Raw genomic sequence first — 14,701 nt, 5'->3', positions numbered from 1 at the left:
AATGCCACACTGTTCACCCGGAGCATGCCGGGCTCCCAGCCAGGGTCATGCCTGGCTGACGCGCGGTTGATGTGTTTATTGATAATGGTTCGGATTTTAATAGGCTGCAATGCTTCGCGTGTCCGCCAGATGGCATAAATTCATGAATTGTAATGCTCCGAATCAGTAATGTGTCGGCTTGCAGGTGTTTCGTTTAAAAAAGATACCGTACCACAGTGTGCTATTGTAACTTGGCCTTGGCCTTGAGACTGAAGGAAGAGGTTGCAAAAATGTATCAATTTAGGCTTTTCATATTAAAGAAAGACAAAGACCAGTTTCAGTTTGTCTTACACTATTCTCCAGACACCCACCCACCATGAGTGTTCAAGTGCAGCCTGCTTTCCAAAAACCTGACAGAAGTTACGCGTATTTGATATGGGCCGCGATTAATGCAACAGATGATAAGATGGCAACAGTTGCTCAAATTTATCAGTATTTTATCGAAAACTATGACTTTTACAAATTTTCGCCAACTGCTCATACGTGGAAGCGTGCAATAAGGAAAAGGTTATGTAGTGACCCCTGTTTTCACCGTATTGAGCCCCAATTCGTTGGAGGGTATTGGTGTGTGTCACCGGATTTTTCCCGTATCTATGATCATGGAGGCGGAAAAAGGCAAAGGGTCGTGTTAAAATCAACTAAGAAGCGACAGTCGCTGCCAAGTCATGCACCAGCACCAGCACCAGCACCGGCTTCCAATGATGGTCCCACTGTCAGTGACAACCCTGAGCCTGAGCTGGATTTGGCGTGCAGTTCTGATGAAGCTTGCATGTACCTAAGCGATTTCAAGCCTCACTTGCTGACTACAGATGGACTAGTCCCGCTGCCAACTATCGACGTGGATGATGAAAAAAGCTGGACTGGCAGTGGACCAGCGCCGGCGCAAGCTGAATGGGAAATTCAATGGTGAGTACTGTCTTGTTGCCGTATTATTTTGGTGAGGCTGGCTGGGTACTTCTTTAGGGGGCTGACCATTACTGTACTGTACTGTACATTAAAACTTTTCTTTTTGTTTTTTCTCAGAAAAGAAAACGGCTAATGGGGGGATTTCGATGGGTAATATTGTACTGTATGCTGATGTTTTCCGGCCGTACAGTATACTATGTAATAAACCCTGAATAAATAAAACTATGCATTTATTCTACATGTTCAGTATCGTGTCATTATTTGTCTTCCACAGTATACTGTACAGTGGTATACAGTGCCTAACATCTATGGGCAAAAATAATTTTATTCCTAGGTGCCCTAGAACAGAAGTTCCCACGCCAATTGCCCGTGAACTTGACCGCGGCCCTAAGTAGTTCCCACGCCAATTGCGCGAATATAATGTAAAATAACCCGTTCTGTGGGTCTGAGCGGGTTGAAATTTACCTGGTCCTCATGCGGGAGGACCCTTGCCATAGTGGCAAAATATCAGCCTTGCACGACCCCCGGAACCGGAGGTACCAAAAGACAGTTTAAAAGCACATTACCAAAGTGGCTTTTTTTTCTGCCATGCAAGTCAATGGCAGAAACCTGAACTTTAACATCACCCTGACTCCGTTCTGTTACCACGAGAGGGTCGCAATTTGCCATGCAATCCTGCCGCAACTAGGACTACATGGTGACCGAATCTGAGTCCTCCAGGTCGCAGAAAACCGAAGTTGTGGGTTCCAGGTTTCTGCTCATTCTGACTTAGCCGGTTCAAAGCTTTCTCCGCCATTGCGCTCAATGGTAGGACCCTCCTCGCCGGCGTGACCCTTTCTCGCCGCCATTGCTGCTCGGACCCTGTTGGGGTCAAGTGAGGGGGTTCCTAACATCTAGGGGCACATTTTGTTACACTGGCAAAGGAGCAAATGGAAACAATGTGAGGCAATTCAACATGGTCTTTTATTGGTGGAGTCAGTACAAAAACATTTATTTACATTTAAAGTGCACAGCAATTCTAACCATCAACAAAACAAAACATTTTGGTGCATGGGGCAAAGGGAGTTAAAGTGACATTTTAAGTAACATCTCCTTTATTAAAGAAACCCAGTACTGTATACAGTACAGTAGGATGGTGCGCAACACTGTCAGTCAGACCTGCACCAGTTCAGTCCTAGAGGGCAGCAAACAGGGCAGGTTTTCAGGGCAACGTTGAAAACCGTGCCTGTTTGCGGCCCTCAGGGACTGGAGTTGTGCATGTCCTGTGAAAAAAAACACACAACAACATCTCCTTTGTTTAAGTACAGCAGGTACTGTAGGGCAAAACATGTAGAGTACAATACAGTTCAGCACAACAGTATGGTCTCACTGACAGTCCTCCACATTGTCCATCCATGGCCGATTCCTTGCATGGCGCAAAACGCCATTAATGCAGTCTCTAACGCTTTTCATTACAGGATCTGTAACTGTATAAAAGCGCCGCATTTCTTCCACAATGTTTTTCCTTAAATTGGCAGGAAGGGCCTTTTTAACGCGATTTCCTTCGTAGTTCAATTTGAACACCCACTCGCAGTACAACGTGTAGGGAACATGGTGCTTAAAAATGATCAAGGCATACTTGTGGGGTACACCAGCATTCATCACCCTATACTTCTCCCTGAGCCCCGGTGGTAGATCACACAGGGTGATGTCGGGCACTGTTTCGATGCGAGCGGGTGTAGGTCTTTTGGGAACGGGTGTGCTTGAGGCGACGGGCGATGGTAGGATGTCTGGGAGGAAGCTTTCCTCCGGTCGCGGTCGCCGTGTTGTCTCCTGGTGTGGTCTTGATGGGGTTGTCATGTCCTCCTCAACGGCATACATGTACACTACATCTTCTGGTGGAGGGGGTGCACTTGGTGAAGGAAGGGAGTCGAAGGTCCCATTCATCACATCCATGTCACCCTCCTGCTCCGGCGTCGGGGAAACAGGGGCATTAGCACTGAGCAAATAATGTATGCCCGCAATGTCAGCCACTATCTCCTCCATCCGTTGATCCATCCGTTGCTCTATTTGTAGCATCCGTTGCTCCACATTTAACATGGTCTCCAGAAGCAGATCTATCTTTGCCAGCACAATAGAATTCCCGGGGAAATCCACACTTATCCCATTCAGCATCCGGTCCAACGAGCTGGTTCTTGTGCATGGCGTCTGGACATCTGGGGGGATGGGTGCAATGGAAGATGAGATGGGGGTTCCATGGACAGAAGCGGCATCGATGGAGAGTGGAGGAGGTGACCTGTGGATACCCGGTAGAGGAGAAGCGGCAGCGTCGTCGAAGAGGGATGGAGAAAGTGACCTTTGGATTTCCGGGCGAGAAGCAGAGTCGTCTAAGCGCAAAGGAGACAGTGACCCATCGTCAGATGGAACCGGAGAAGATGGGGGTGGAGAAGACGGGATGAAGATTTCCTTGACAGCTACAGCAGAGTCGTCGAAGCATATGGGAGGAAGTGGTCTGCGGGTCCGATGGGTTGGCTGCCATTCGTTCTGCGTCGAGAGTACATCACCGTATATCTTCTTCACATAATGAGGCTTACGTCTAAGAAAACCCTTAACCTTTGGGGTCAGCAGAAGGTTTTCTTTATTGGCCTTAGCCTGTCGCTTTGCCCTTGGCGTGGAAACGGCTCCTGCCTTTCGCTTTTTCAGCATGACAGGCACGGCAGAGGTGAGAGGGTTCTTGCGTCCATAGAAACGGGGATGCTCCATGGATGCAGGTGGCACAATGCAGTACAGTATCTGGACAAGGGCAAGTTCAGATAAAGATCCTGTAGTGGTGGCCTATGCAAAGTGTGTGACCTTTTATGCATGGTGGCCAGGTACAGGTGTTGAATGTGGGCGTACTCTAATGTGAGTCATTACCGTATAAATACACCATCCATTTTGTGGATTCACTGCACATAGAATACACATCGACTAAACATCGAATATACATTCTTGTGTTTGTATTTCTTTCTACTCGCAGCAATGCCTGTTAAAAAGATTTACAGTATACAGTAGTTCCAGTACAGTATACAGTACACTAGTTTGACAGTACTACAGTAACTGCCTACTAACTGCCCCATTTCTTTCTTTCCAGAGAAAGCTGCACCAGCCACTTACAGTAGTTCTGCCATAATACAGTACAGTAACTGCACTAATTTTTGGTTTTCTTGTAGTTCCATGAAAAACGGTGGCCTAGGGGGATGGGGGCGTTGTGTCCAGTCAAATCTGCTTGTACAGTCAAATGTACAGTATATAAACAGCAGCAATGATGTACACAAAACCTCTCCTCTCTCAATGAATTACAGTACTGTACTGCAGATAGAATGAGGAAAAGATAAAGACTAAAGAAAAAATTATTTTACTATACAGTATATACAGTACAGTATATTATACAGTACTGTACATTACAGTACTGTACTGTATATACTGTAGTATTAAATAATATTCTAATAAATGTGCATTACTCATGTTTCCTTATGTTTTACAAAAGGTTTTCCAAATGGTTATCCAATTTCAAGCTGCCAAAATAACTTAATAAAGACAGCATTACTGTATGTATTATTCCTGATTATTTTTATAATTGTATTTTTTGGTTCCTGATAAAATAAAATAAATATTTATTCACTTTCCTACGAATCATAATCATTGACAGCCACCCCTACAGTGCACCAATGAATTATTTTATTTATTTAAACTGTAAACCATAGTGATTGACAAATATTTTCACACCCTGATGAAATACTTTATCAGTGTACTCTCAATTCTCACAGTGCTGTGCACATCAGATTTACATTTCAAATTCGACAGGGGTTTTTTCAAAGCATTACCGTTCAAACAACAGGCCTCTAAGGGTTGGGGGAGGGGGATGGTGTGATTAGAAGCAGGAGTGCTGAGTGTTTGTAGCTCGGCTATGGGCGGATTAAGAACACAATGGCAATATGCAGCAGATCAACGACCCAGTGGAGAGAGGGGGATGGTACTGTAGGCTAGGGTGACTCAGCCGATTGACGCTTGGCTAGGGAGGGATTAAAAACTCTGGAGGTGTGTGGCTGAAATAGTTAACAGCACTGTAATTTCAAAAGGCAGTTCATCATAATAATTTGATGAATAAACCCCCAAAGACAACCCCCAAATACAGTACATAAAAAGCAAGTCACTTTAACTCCCTGTGCCCCATGCACCAAAAATGTTTTGTGGCAGAAGAATTTAATAAAGGCTGCAGAATGTATTATTGTATATGGATGGTTAGAATTGCTGTGCACTTGAAATGTTTCAACATTGTACAGTGTTTGTAAATAAATGTTTTTGTACTGACTGCACCAATAAAAGAACATGTTGAATTGCCTCACATTGTTTCCAGTTGCTCCTTTGATAGTACTGGGGGGGGACTTTCAACCCGCTCAGACCCACAGAACGGGTTATTTTAAATGATATATATATATTTCTATTTTTAAGATATTAAAGAATGTACTGTATTTAATTTAAAACATGTGACTGTAAACCATACTGACTGACACATGTTTTCACACCCTGATGCACATCAGATTTACATTTCAAATTCGAGAGGGGATTTTCCAAAGCAGGCCTCTAAGGGTTGGGAGAGGGGGATGGTGTGATTAGACGCAGGCGTACTGAATCTTTGTAGCTCGGCTATGGGTGGATTGATTAACAACAGAATGGCAATATGCAGAAGATTAATGACCCAGTGGAGAGAGGGGGTTGGTAGGATAGGGTGACGCAGCCAATTGACGCTTGGCTAAGGAGGAATTAAAAACTCTGGAGGTGTGTGGCTGAAATAGTTAACAGCACTGTAATTTCAAAAGGCAGTTCATCATAATAATTTGATGAATAAACCCCCAAAGACAACCCCCAAATACAGTACATAAAAAGCAAGTCACTTTAACTCCCTGTGCCCCATGCACCAAAAATGTTTTGTGGCAGAAGAATTTAATAAAGGCTGCAGAATGTATTATTGTATATGGATGGTTAGAATTGCTGTGCACTTTAAATGTTTCAACATTGTACAGTATTTGTAAATAAATGTTTTTGTACTGACTCCACCAATAAAAGACCATGTTGAATTGCCTCACATTGTTTCCATTTGCTCCTTTGCCAGTGTAACAAATGTACTGTAGAGGCTTGCTGCACTGTTTTTTAACTGGCTGGTCGCGCAATTGGCGTAGGAACTAAGGCAATTGGCGTGGGAACTTCTGTTCTAGGGCACCTAGAAATAAAATTCATTTTGCCCCTAGATGTTAGGAACCCCCTCACTTGACCCAACAGGGTCCGAGCAGTAATGGCGGCGAGAAAGGGTCACGCCGGCGAGGAGGGTCCTACCATTGAGCGCAATGGCGGAGAAAGCTTTGAACCGGCTAAGTCAGAATGAGCAGAAACCTGGAACCCACAACTTTGCTTCTGTGCGACCTAGAGGGCTCAGATTCGGTCACCATGTAGTCCTAGTTGCGGCAGGATTGCATGACAAATTGCAACCCTCTCATTGCAACAGAACGGAGTCAGGGTGATGTTAAAGTTCAGGTTTCTGCCATTCACTTGCATGGCAGAAAAAAAAGCCACTTTGGTAATGTGCTTTTAAACTGTCTTTTGGTACCTCCGGTTCCGGGGGTCGTGCAAGGCTGATATTTTGCCACTATGGCAAGGGTCCTCCCGCATGAGGACCAGGTAAATTTCAACCCGCTCAGACCCACAGAACGGGTTATTTTACATTATATTCGCGCAATTGGCGTGGGAACTACTTAGGGCCGCGGTCAAGTTCACGGGCAATTGGCGTGGGAACTTCTGTTCTAGGGCACCTAGGAATAAAATTATTTTTGCTCATAGATGTTAGGCACTGTATACCACTGTACAGTATACTGTGGAAGACAAATAATGACACGATACTGAACATGTAGAATAAATGCATAGTTTTATTTATTCAGGGTTTATTACACAGTATACTGTACGGCCGGAAAACATCAGCATACAGTACAATATTACCCTTCAAAATCCCCCCATTAGCCGTTTTCTTTTCTGAGAAAAAACAAAAAGAAAAGTTTTAATGTACAGTAATGGTCAGCCCCCTAAAGAAGTAAACAGCCAGCCCCACCAAAATAATACGGCAACAAGACAGTACTCACCATAGAATTAAAATTAATTTCCCCCCAGATGTTAGGAACCCCCTCACTTCACCCCAACAGGGTCCGAGCATGTACAGTACTGTACTTTAAAATAAATTAAATATGCAATTTTACTATTACTGCGCGCGCACGCACAGACTGTGTACTGTAGGTTGAACCGCGACGGTATTAGACTTCAGAGACAATAGCTCGCAAACGCCCCCATGCGTTTTTACACGGAATTGCAGTATTGCAGCCAGCGGGAATAAAATGCTTAAATCACGGGCGCGAAATAACGCAATACACTCCGGGAGAAAACGTTACTAAACCGCACATCACCGGGATATTCCGAAATTCGCGGAACTAGCCAATTTCGAATAAAGTTGGTCGCCACTGTAATTCTCTTGGAAACTTCTTGATAGAAGGGATAGAGGAGATAGTACCCAGTGAAATCCCTTCATACCTCACTGGGCATTGGCGTTTCCCGGTCTGAAGGGACAACGAGGTAAGATATGGCTGAATGAACCGCAATAGAAGCACAGTCCCTCGTTCCTCTGATGCAGTCTCTAAGCTGGAGAGAGCTGTTGACTACCCAGTTGCATGGGTTCGGCAGCGTCCAACACCGGCAGAGTAGGAGAAGGATTCCTGGAAACAGAAGGTATAGGAAAAACAGAACGAGGGTGTTGGCGTTCGGCATGCCTTTCCTATGTTGGTCCACCCTGATACATACGGAGATTAGCTCCTCTAAGGAGGATGGTCTCACTTGGGCCGCCAGCTTGTCCTTTATGGAATTTGAAAGACACTGCCAGAATGTAGCGAAGAGTGCGCCATTATTCCAATCGGTTTCGGCCGCAATCGTCCGGAATTCCAATGCATACCTTGCTTCAGACCTCTGATCCTGAGAAATGTGGAATAAGGAAGAGGCGGCAGTGTGGTTTCATCCTGGGGTATCAAAGACTTGACGAAACTCTCTTCTGAAGCTTGCAAAATCATGGGTGAGCTTGGGCCTCAATTTCCAAATGGGGGAAGCCCAGGCTAAGGCATTCCCAGTCAAAAGGGCAATAATATATACTACCTTGGTTCGGTTCGTGGGGAAGCGAGAGGGAGACAGTTCGAATTGAATGTCACACTGGTTTAAGAAACCCCTGCAGGCGAGCAGATCTCCGGTGTACTTGTTTGGCATGGAAATCCGTGACTCCGATGCAGCAGCTGCCTCTGAGGAAACAGTAGAGAGAATAGCTGGCCTTATAACGCGTCCGTAAGCCAAAGGTCTTGGGGTAGAGAGAGCTGCATAGTAGAGTTCTGTTTGCTAAGTCCGAGGGGTAGAGAAGACAGCGTAGTCGAGTTTCGTTTGCCAAGTCCGAGGGGTAGAGATGACAGCATAGTCAAATTCCGTTTGCCAAGTCCAAGGGGTTAGAGAAGACAGCGTAGTCGAGGAATGCCAGGGTCGAGATCCAGAGCAGATAAGCAAACTGAAGCCGGGTCAGGAACGTGGATACTGAAAAAAAAGACAAAAGCCAAGCACAAGACCAGAGCAGCACCAAGGTACCAGAGTTAATGCTGAGCACTGACTGACTGAGAAGGAGTTATATACCCGACAGGCACCAATCAGACGGAAGGAGGGTCAGGGCAGGACTTAAGGATGGGCCTAGATAGGAGTCCAGTGGAGAAGGGGACAGACAGGGGTGGCCCTGAAGCTCGGGAGCGTGGCACGTGGTGACGCGATAGGCAGGGGTGGAGCTAGCCTGTGACCGAATCTCAGAAGAAGTGCGGGTCTGCACGCGCCCTGTAAAACCGACGGGCTGCCACATGCGACCCGTAAAATGAGAGAGAGTCGCGAGAGAGACGACCCCGATGGTGGGGGGTCGACGGAAACCAGGAACTGCGGCGACAGCCGCCGAGGAGGGTAAGGGAGAGACGTGGCGTGCCAGTCATGAGCCCAGGGCCCGTAAAGGACTGGATCCTCTGAGGCTATCCGGTTGTACGTTTGCTCCCCGCCATCCTGTCACGTGGCTGCTTCTAAGATTTCGGCATGGGCTATGGAGGCGATGGCGTCCTCTTCCTTACGGCTTCTTAGTCCACGTCCAATTCGGCTTTCCTATGCGCAGTGGCAGTGGCGGCGGAAGCGATGGCTGCGGCGGCAGTGGCAGAAGCTGTGTGCTCCTCCTCTTCTATGCGCGCTCTCTCTGCCCTTATGGCTGCCTCTTTCTGACCATATTCGATCCTAGCACGTGCAGCCTCTGCGGTGGCTCTCACCTGGGTAGACTTTCCGCTTGCACTGGATGCGTTAGATTACGTTGATTTCACTGACCTTAATGAATGCCTAGATGCGCTAGGGCGCTGTGATGCGGTCTCAGCAACATGTCTTTTCCCAGATCTTCTGCTTCCGCAATAATGATCTGTACTACGCCGTTACGTTCCAGGTCTGCGGCCCTTTGCAGGTCTTGCTCTCGCAGGCTATCTTCAGTATTTTTTTTGCCAGGTAGGAGAGATAAGCCCATGATAGCATTTGGTACCGCCTATAGCATGACCTCAGTTGCGCTATACTTGTTAATCTGCCTTTCTTGATCGCTAATATTTGTGGCATTACACATTTCAAGTTCAGTATTTTCCCAGGCCTTTTCTAAATTGGCGCGGTGCGCGTCAATGTCAGCTTCATATTTTTCGCGGGCCTTTCGTGTGAGTGGTCAAGCAAATTAAAGTTGAAATCCCCAAGAACTAGCAGCTCACTCTTCATATTCAGAGAGGAAATGGAGCCAAGAATCTGGATGATATCAGTCAGGGGTGGTGGGGGTATTTTGTATATGTATTGGGACTACCCACCCAGTCACCCAGTCAGCCATCCACCCACCCACCCACACAGTCATTCACCCACCCAGACAGTCACCCAGGCAGTCAATCAGTCACCCACCCAGGAAGTCAGTGAGCCACCCACCACCAACCCACCCAGGCAGTCAGTCATTCACCAAGGCAGCCAGTCAACCACCCACCCTCTCAAACAGTCAGTTACCCACCCACATACCCAGACAGTCAGTCAGTCACTTACCCAGTCAGCCAGTCACCCACCCACCCAGTCACTTACCCAGTCAGCCAGTCACCCACCCACCCAGTCAGTCAGACAGTCACCCAGGCTGTCAGTCAGTCAGCCACCCACCCAACCAAGCAGTTAGTCACCCACCCAGGTAGACAGGCAGTCACCCACCCACCCATGCAGTCAAACACCCAGTCAGTTACACACCAACCATCCAGGCAGTCCATCAAAAGTAAGTCACCCACCCACCCAGTCACCCACCCAGGCAGTCACCCACCATCCCATGCATTCAAACACACAGTCAGTCCCCCACCCAGTCAGTCAAACTCACCCACCCAGTCACCCACCCAGTAAGTCAGTCACCCACCCAGTCAGTCACCTGCCCAGTCAGTCACCCGCCCAGTAAGTCACCTGCCCAGTCATTCACCCTCCCAATCAGTCACCCTCGCACCAAGTCAATCACCCTCCCACCAACTCAGTCACCCACCTACCAAGTCAGTGACCCACCCACCAAGTCAATCACCAACCCAGTCAGTCAGTCACCCAGCCACCCAGTCACCCACCCAGTCAGTCAGACAGTCACCAAGGCAGTCAGTCAACCACCCAGTCAGTCACCCACCCAGTCAGTCAGTGACCTACCAACCAACCCAACCAGTCAGTCAGTCACCCACCCAGGCAGTCACACACCCACCCATCCAGGCAGTCTGTCAACCCAACCCAGTAAGTCAACCCATGCAGTCAAACACCCAGTCAGTCAGTCAATCACCCACCCAGTCAGTCACCCACCCAATAAGTCAAACTCACCCACCCAATCACCCACCCAGGCAGTCACACAACCACCCACCAAGGCAGTCAGTCACCCACCCAGTAAGTCACCCGTCCACCCAGTCACCCACGCAGGCAGTCAACCACCCACCCACCCATGCAGTCAAACACCCAGTCAGTCAATCACCCACCCAGTAAGTGAAACTCACGCACTTAGTCAGTCACACACCCAGTTAGTTAGTCAGTCAGTCAGTCACCCAGTCAGTCACTGACCCAGTTAGTCAAGTCAGTCACCCACCCAGTCAGTGAGTCACCCAGTCTGTCAGTCAGTCACACAGTCAGTCAGTCAGTCAGTCACCCAGTCAGTCAGTCACCCACCCAGTTAGTTAGTCAGTCAGTCAACCACCCAGTCAGTCACTGACCCAGTCAATCAAGTCAGTCACCCACCCAGTCAGTGAGTGACACAGTCAGTCAATCAGTCAGTCACCCAGTCAGTCAGTCACCCACCCAGTCAGTCACCCACCCAGTCAGTCACCCACCCAGTCAGTCAGTAACTTACCCACCCACCCAATCATCCACCCACCCAGTCACCCAGTCAGTCACCTACCTAGTAAGTCAGTCACCCAGTCAGTCACCCACACACCCAGTCAGTCACCCAGTCAGTCATCTACCCAGTCAGTCACCTACCCAGTCAGTCAGTTACCCAGTCAGTCATCCACCAACCCACCCAGTCAGTCAGTCAGTCACCCACCCAGTCACTTACCCACTCAGTCACCCACCCAGTCACCCAGTCACCTACCCAGTCAGTCACCCACCCACACACCCAGTCACCCACCTACCCAGTCAGTCAACTACCCAGTCAAAGTCAGTCAGTCACCCACCCCGTCAATCAAGTCACCCACCAAGCCAGTCAGTCAGTCACCCAGTCAGTCAGTCAGTCACCCACCCACCCACCCAGTCAGTCACCCACAGTCATTCACCCACCCAGTCAGTCAGTCACCCATCCACCCACCCAGTCAATCACCCACTCACCCACCCAGCCAGCCAGTCACACACACACAGTCAAACCCCCAGTCAGTCAATCATCCACCCAGTAAGTGAAACTCACCCACTCAGTCAGTTACACACCCAGTTAGTTAGTCAGTCAGTCACCCAGCCAGTCACTGACCCAGTCAGTCAGTCAGTCAGTCAGTCACCCAGCCAGTCACTGACCCAGTCAGTCAGTCAGTCACCCAGTCAGTCAGTCACCCAGTCAGTCAGTCAGTCACCCAGTCAGTCAGTCACCCAGTCAGTCAGTCAGTCAGTCACCTAGCCAGTCACTGACCCAGTCAGTCAGTCAGTCACCCACCCACCCAGTCAGTCACCCACCCAGTCAGTCAGTCAGTCAGTCAGTCAGTCACCAGTCAGTCACTGACCCAGTCAATCAAGTCAGACAGTCACCCAGACAGTCACCCAGACAGTCACCTAGACAGTCACCCAGACAGTCACCCAGACAGTCACCCAGACAGTCACCCAGACAGTCACCCAGACAGTCACACACACACACACACACACACACACACACACACACACACACACACACACACACACACACACACACACACACACACACACACACACACACACACACACACACACACACACAATTCTTATTAGGAATTTATTCCATTTTTTTTAAAGTGGGGCGGGGCTAGGTGTCTAGTAGATTTTTTGGTTCATGAGTAGATTATTGGGTGATTGTCAAGCACTGAATATACGTATGTGTGAAAATGTAGCCTTCAGGCCCATATTTAACCCCCTTCAGGCCCATACTGAATCCCCCCAGGCCTTTTTTCACATTGGATGTATCATTGGGTATCTTGTCTTTTGTTGAAAATATTAAAATAAACAGATTGCATTATAATGTAACAGTTAAGTAAAAGTTGCAAGCTAAATAAAATGTTTTTTTCGTGGTAGGTGTGCTATGGGTTGGGGGGTGAGGGGAGTGCTCCATTCATTTGTCCGGGGCCCCATGATTTCTGTTGGCGGTCCTGGTTCTGGGTATTACCAGTGTAAGGCTGGTTATACTGGCTTTGCAATTTGAAGCTGGGATAGGTTTCAACCATAGCTTAAATAAGTTATGATGGGTAAAAAAGGGACACACATCCTCCACAGAAGAGCATACAGCAAATTAAAAAATCTCTTGTCTCAGACAGGTATTTCAAAACCAAACACAAAACCTAGAAAAGAAGCACAGGAGCGCACCACGGTAAGGAAAAATTGTAAATGTAATAAACAATAAAGCAATAAAAAACCATACATGTAAGTAAGAATAAATGAGTATCCAGGTCAGCGAAATGTTCAACAGATCGGCATCATCATCAGTCAGACAGGGGGGCAATTTCAGTTCAGTTTATGTGGACTCACTCTATGGCACTTGCTGCAGGAATTGCCTCCGCATGTATGCAGGACAATAGATACTCTAATGGATGGATTTGAGTACACACAGTCACACCCACGGGTATCCAAGAATAACAAGTGTACATTCAAAAAGATAAAAACATGATCATAAGTAATAATAATCGCATAAATGCAATATAAATGACATAACAAATTGCAACAACATGAAAACAAAACGGAAGAAAATAAGAAAGAAAAGATTAAAATGGGGGAGTAAAAAAAAAAAAAAAAAATGTGTGATTCACAAATAGCACCAGGTATTCCCAGGCAGCCTCCCATCCAAGTACTAATCAAGCCTCACCCTGCTTAGCTTCCGAGATCAGACAGGATCGGGCACTTTCAGGGTAGTATGGCCGTAGGTATTTTGTGATGCTCTAAATGGGTTAAGCAAAGTAAATAGAGTAACACAAATATAAATCTAAGAGCCAGACCAGAGAGGGTCCATATAAACAATGAGCAATATACAGTATACTGTAAATGACAGATTTTACAGTAGATATTCCTCTCCTCTAGGTGTTTTGACTCCCACTATTTATCTCAAAAATGGTGTCAACTCTACATAGTCATTTAGCCCGCCAGGATGTTTTGTTTGGAGGGTAAAGATCCAAAACTGTTCTCTTTTTGCCATTTGAAGATCTCTGTCACCGGCTCTAATATTGGTTACCATGTGCTCAATACCCATATATTTAACTCCCACAGTGCTACACTAATGAACATCTCTAAAATGGGTTAAAAGATGTGTGAGGGGTTTGGCTGAGATTAACAGTTTAGGGATATTAACAATGTTACTATGGTGTTCCAAAATGCGTATTTTTAAATGACGCTTGGTGCGGCCTACATATTGTAGACCGCACCCACATTGTAATATATAAATCACATAAGTTGTTAGACAGTCAATATAGGTATTGATCTCATACTGATGATCTGTCATATGTGATTTAAAACAATTCTGCGTCAACCTTTTTGAACAGATTTTACATTTATTACACCTGTAATTCCCTTTAATACCTTACACATCTCTTAGATCTTTTTTCTTATTGGATATTGTACCTTTTAGAAGACTAGGAGCCAAGATAGTTTTTAAATTGTTTTATTTTTGTGAAAACAATAGGGGGTTTACTTGTCAGAAATTTAGACAATATTGGGTCCATACATAAGATATGCCAATGTTTGTTTAAAATGTATTTTATTTTGTTATGTGAACTATTAAATTTAGTAACAAAATATGGTGTTTCTTTTTTCTGATTTTGTTTCTGAGAATCCCTGGTAATTCGAACATTGGTTGGGGAATGAGGAGGACTGGATTCATCCTCTAATACTTGATTTAATAAATCTGGATTTCTATTCAAAGTAGCAACTGAATTCCTTTGTTTTTTGGTTTTATGTGTAA

At 46.5% G+C, this 14,701-nt stretch overlaps 1 pseudogene; it reads right to left on the bottom strand.

Annotated features, from left to right (window-relative positions):
* Positions 1 to 13,553: 13,553 nt before the first annotated feature.
* Positions 13,554 to 13,672, bottom strand: LOC142498250 (5S ribosomal RNA; annotated as a pseudogene).
* Between the last annotated feature and the right edge of the window lie 1,029 nt (positions 13,673 to 14,701).

This window comes from Ascaphus truei, chromosome 6 (assembly GCF_040206685.1).
Source record: "Ascaphus truei isolate aAscTru1 chromosome 6, aAscTru1.hap1, whole genome shotgun sequence".
In the NCBI taxonomy this organism is placed as follows: domain Eukaryota; kingdom Metazoa; phylum Chordata; class Amphibia; order Anura; family Ascaphidae; genus Ascaphus; species Ascaphus truei.
This window is presented reverse-complemented; position numbering and strand designations above follow the sequence as displayed.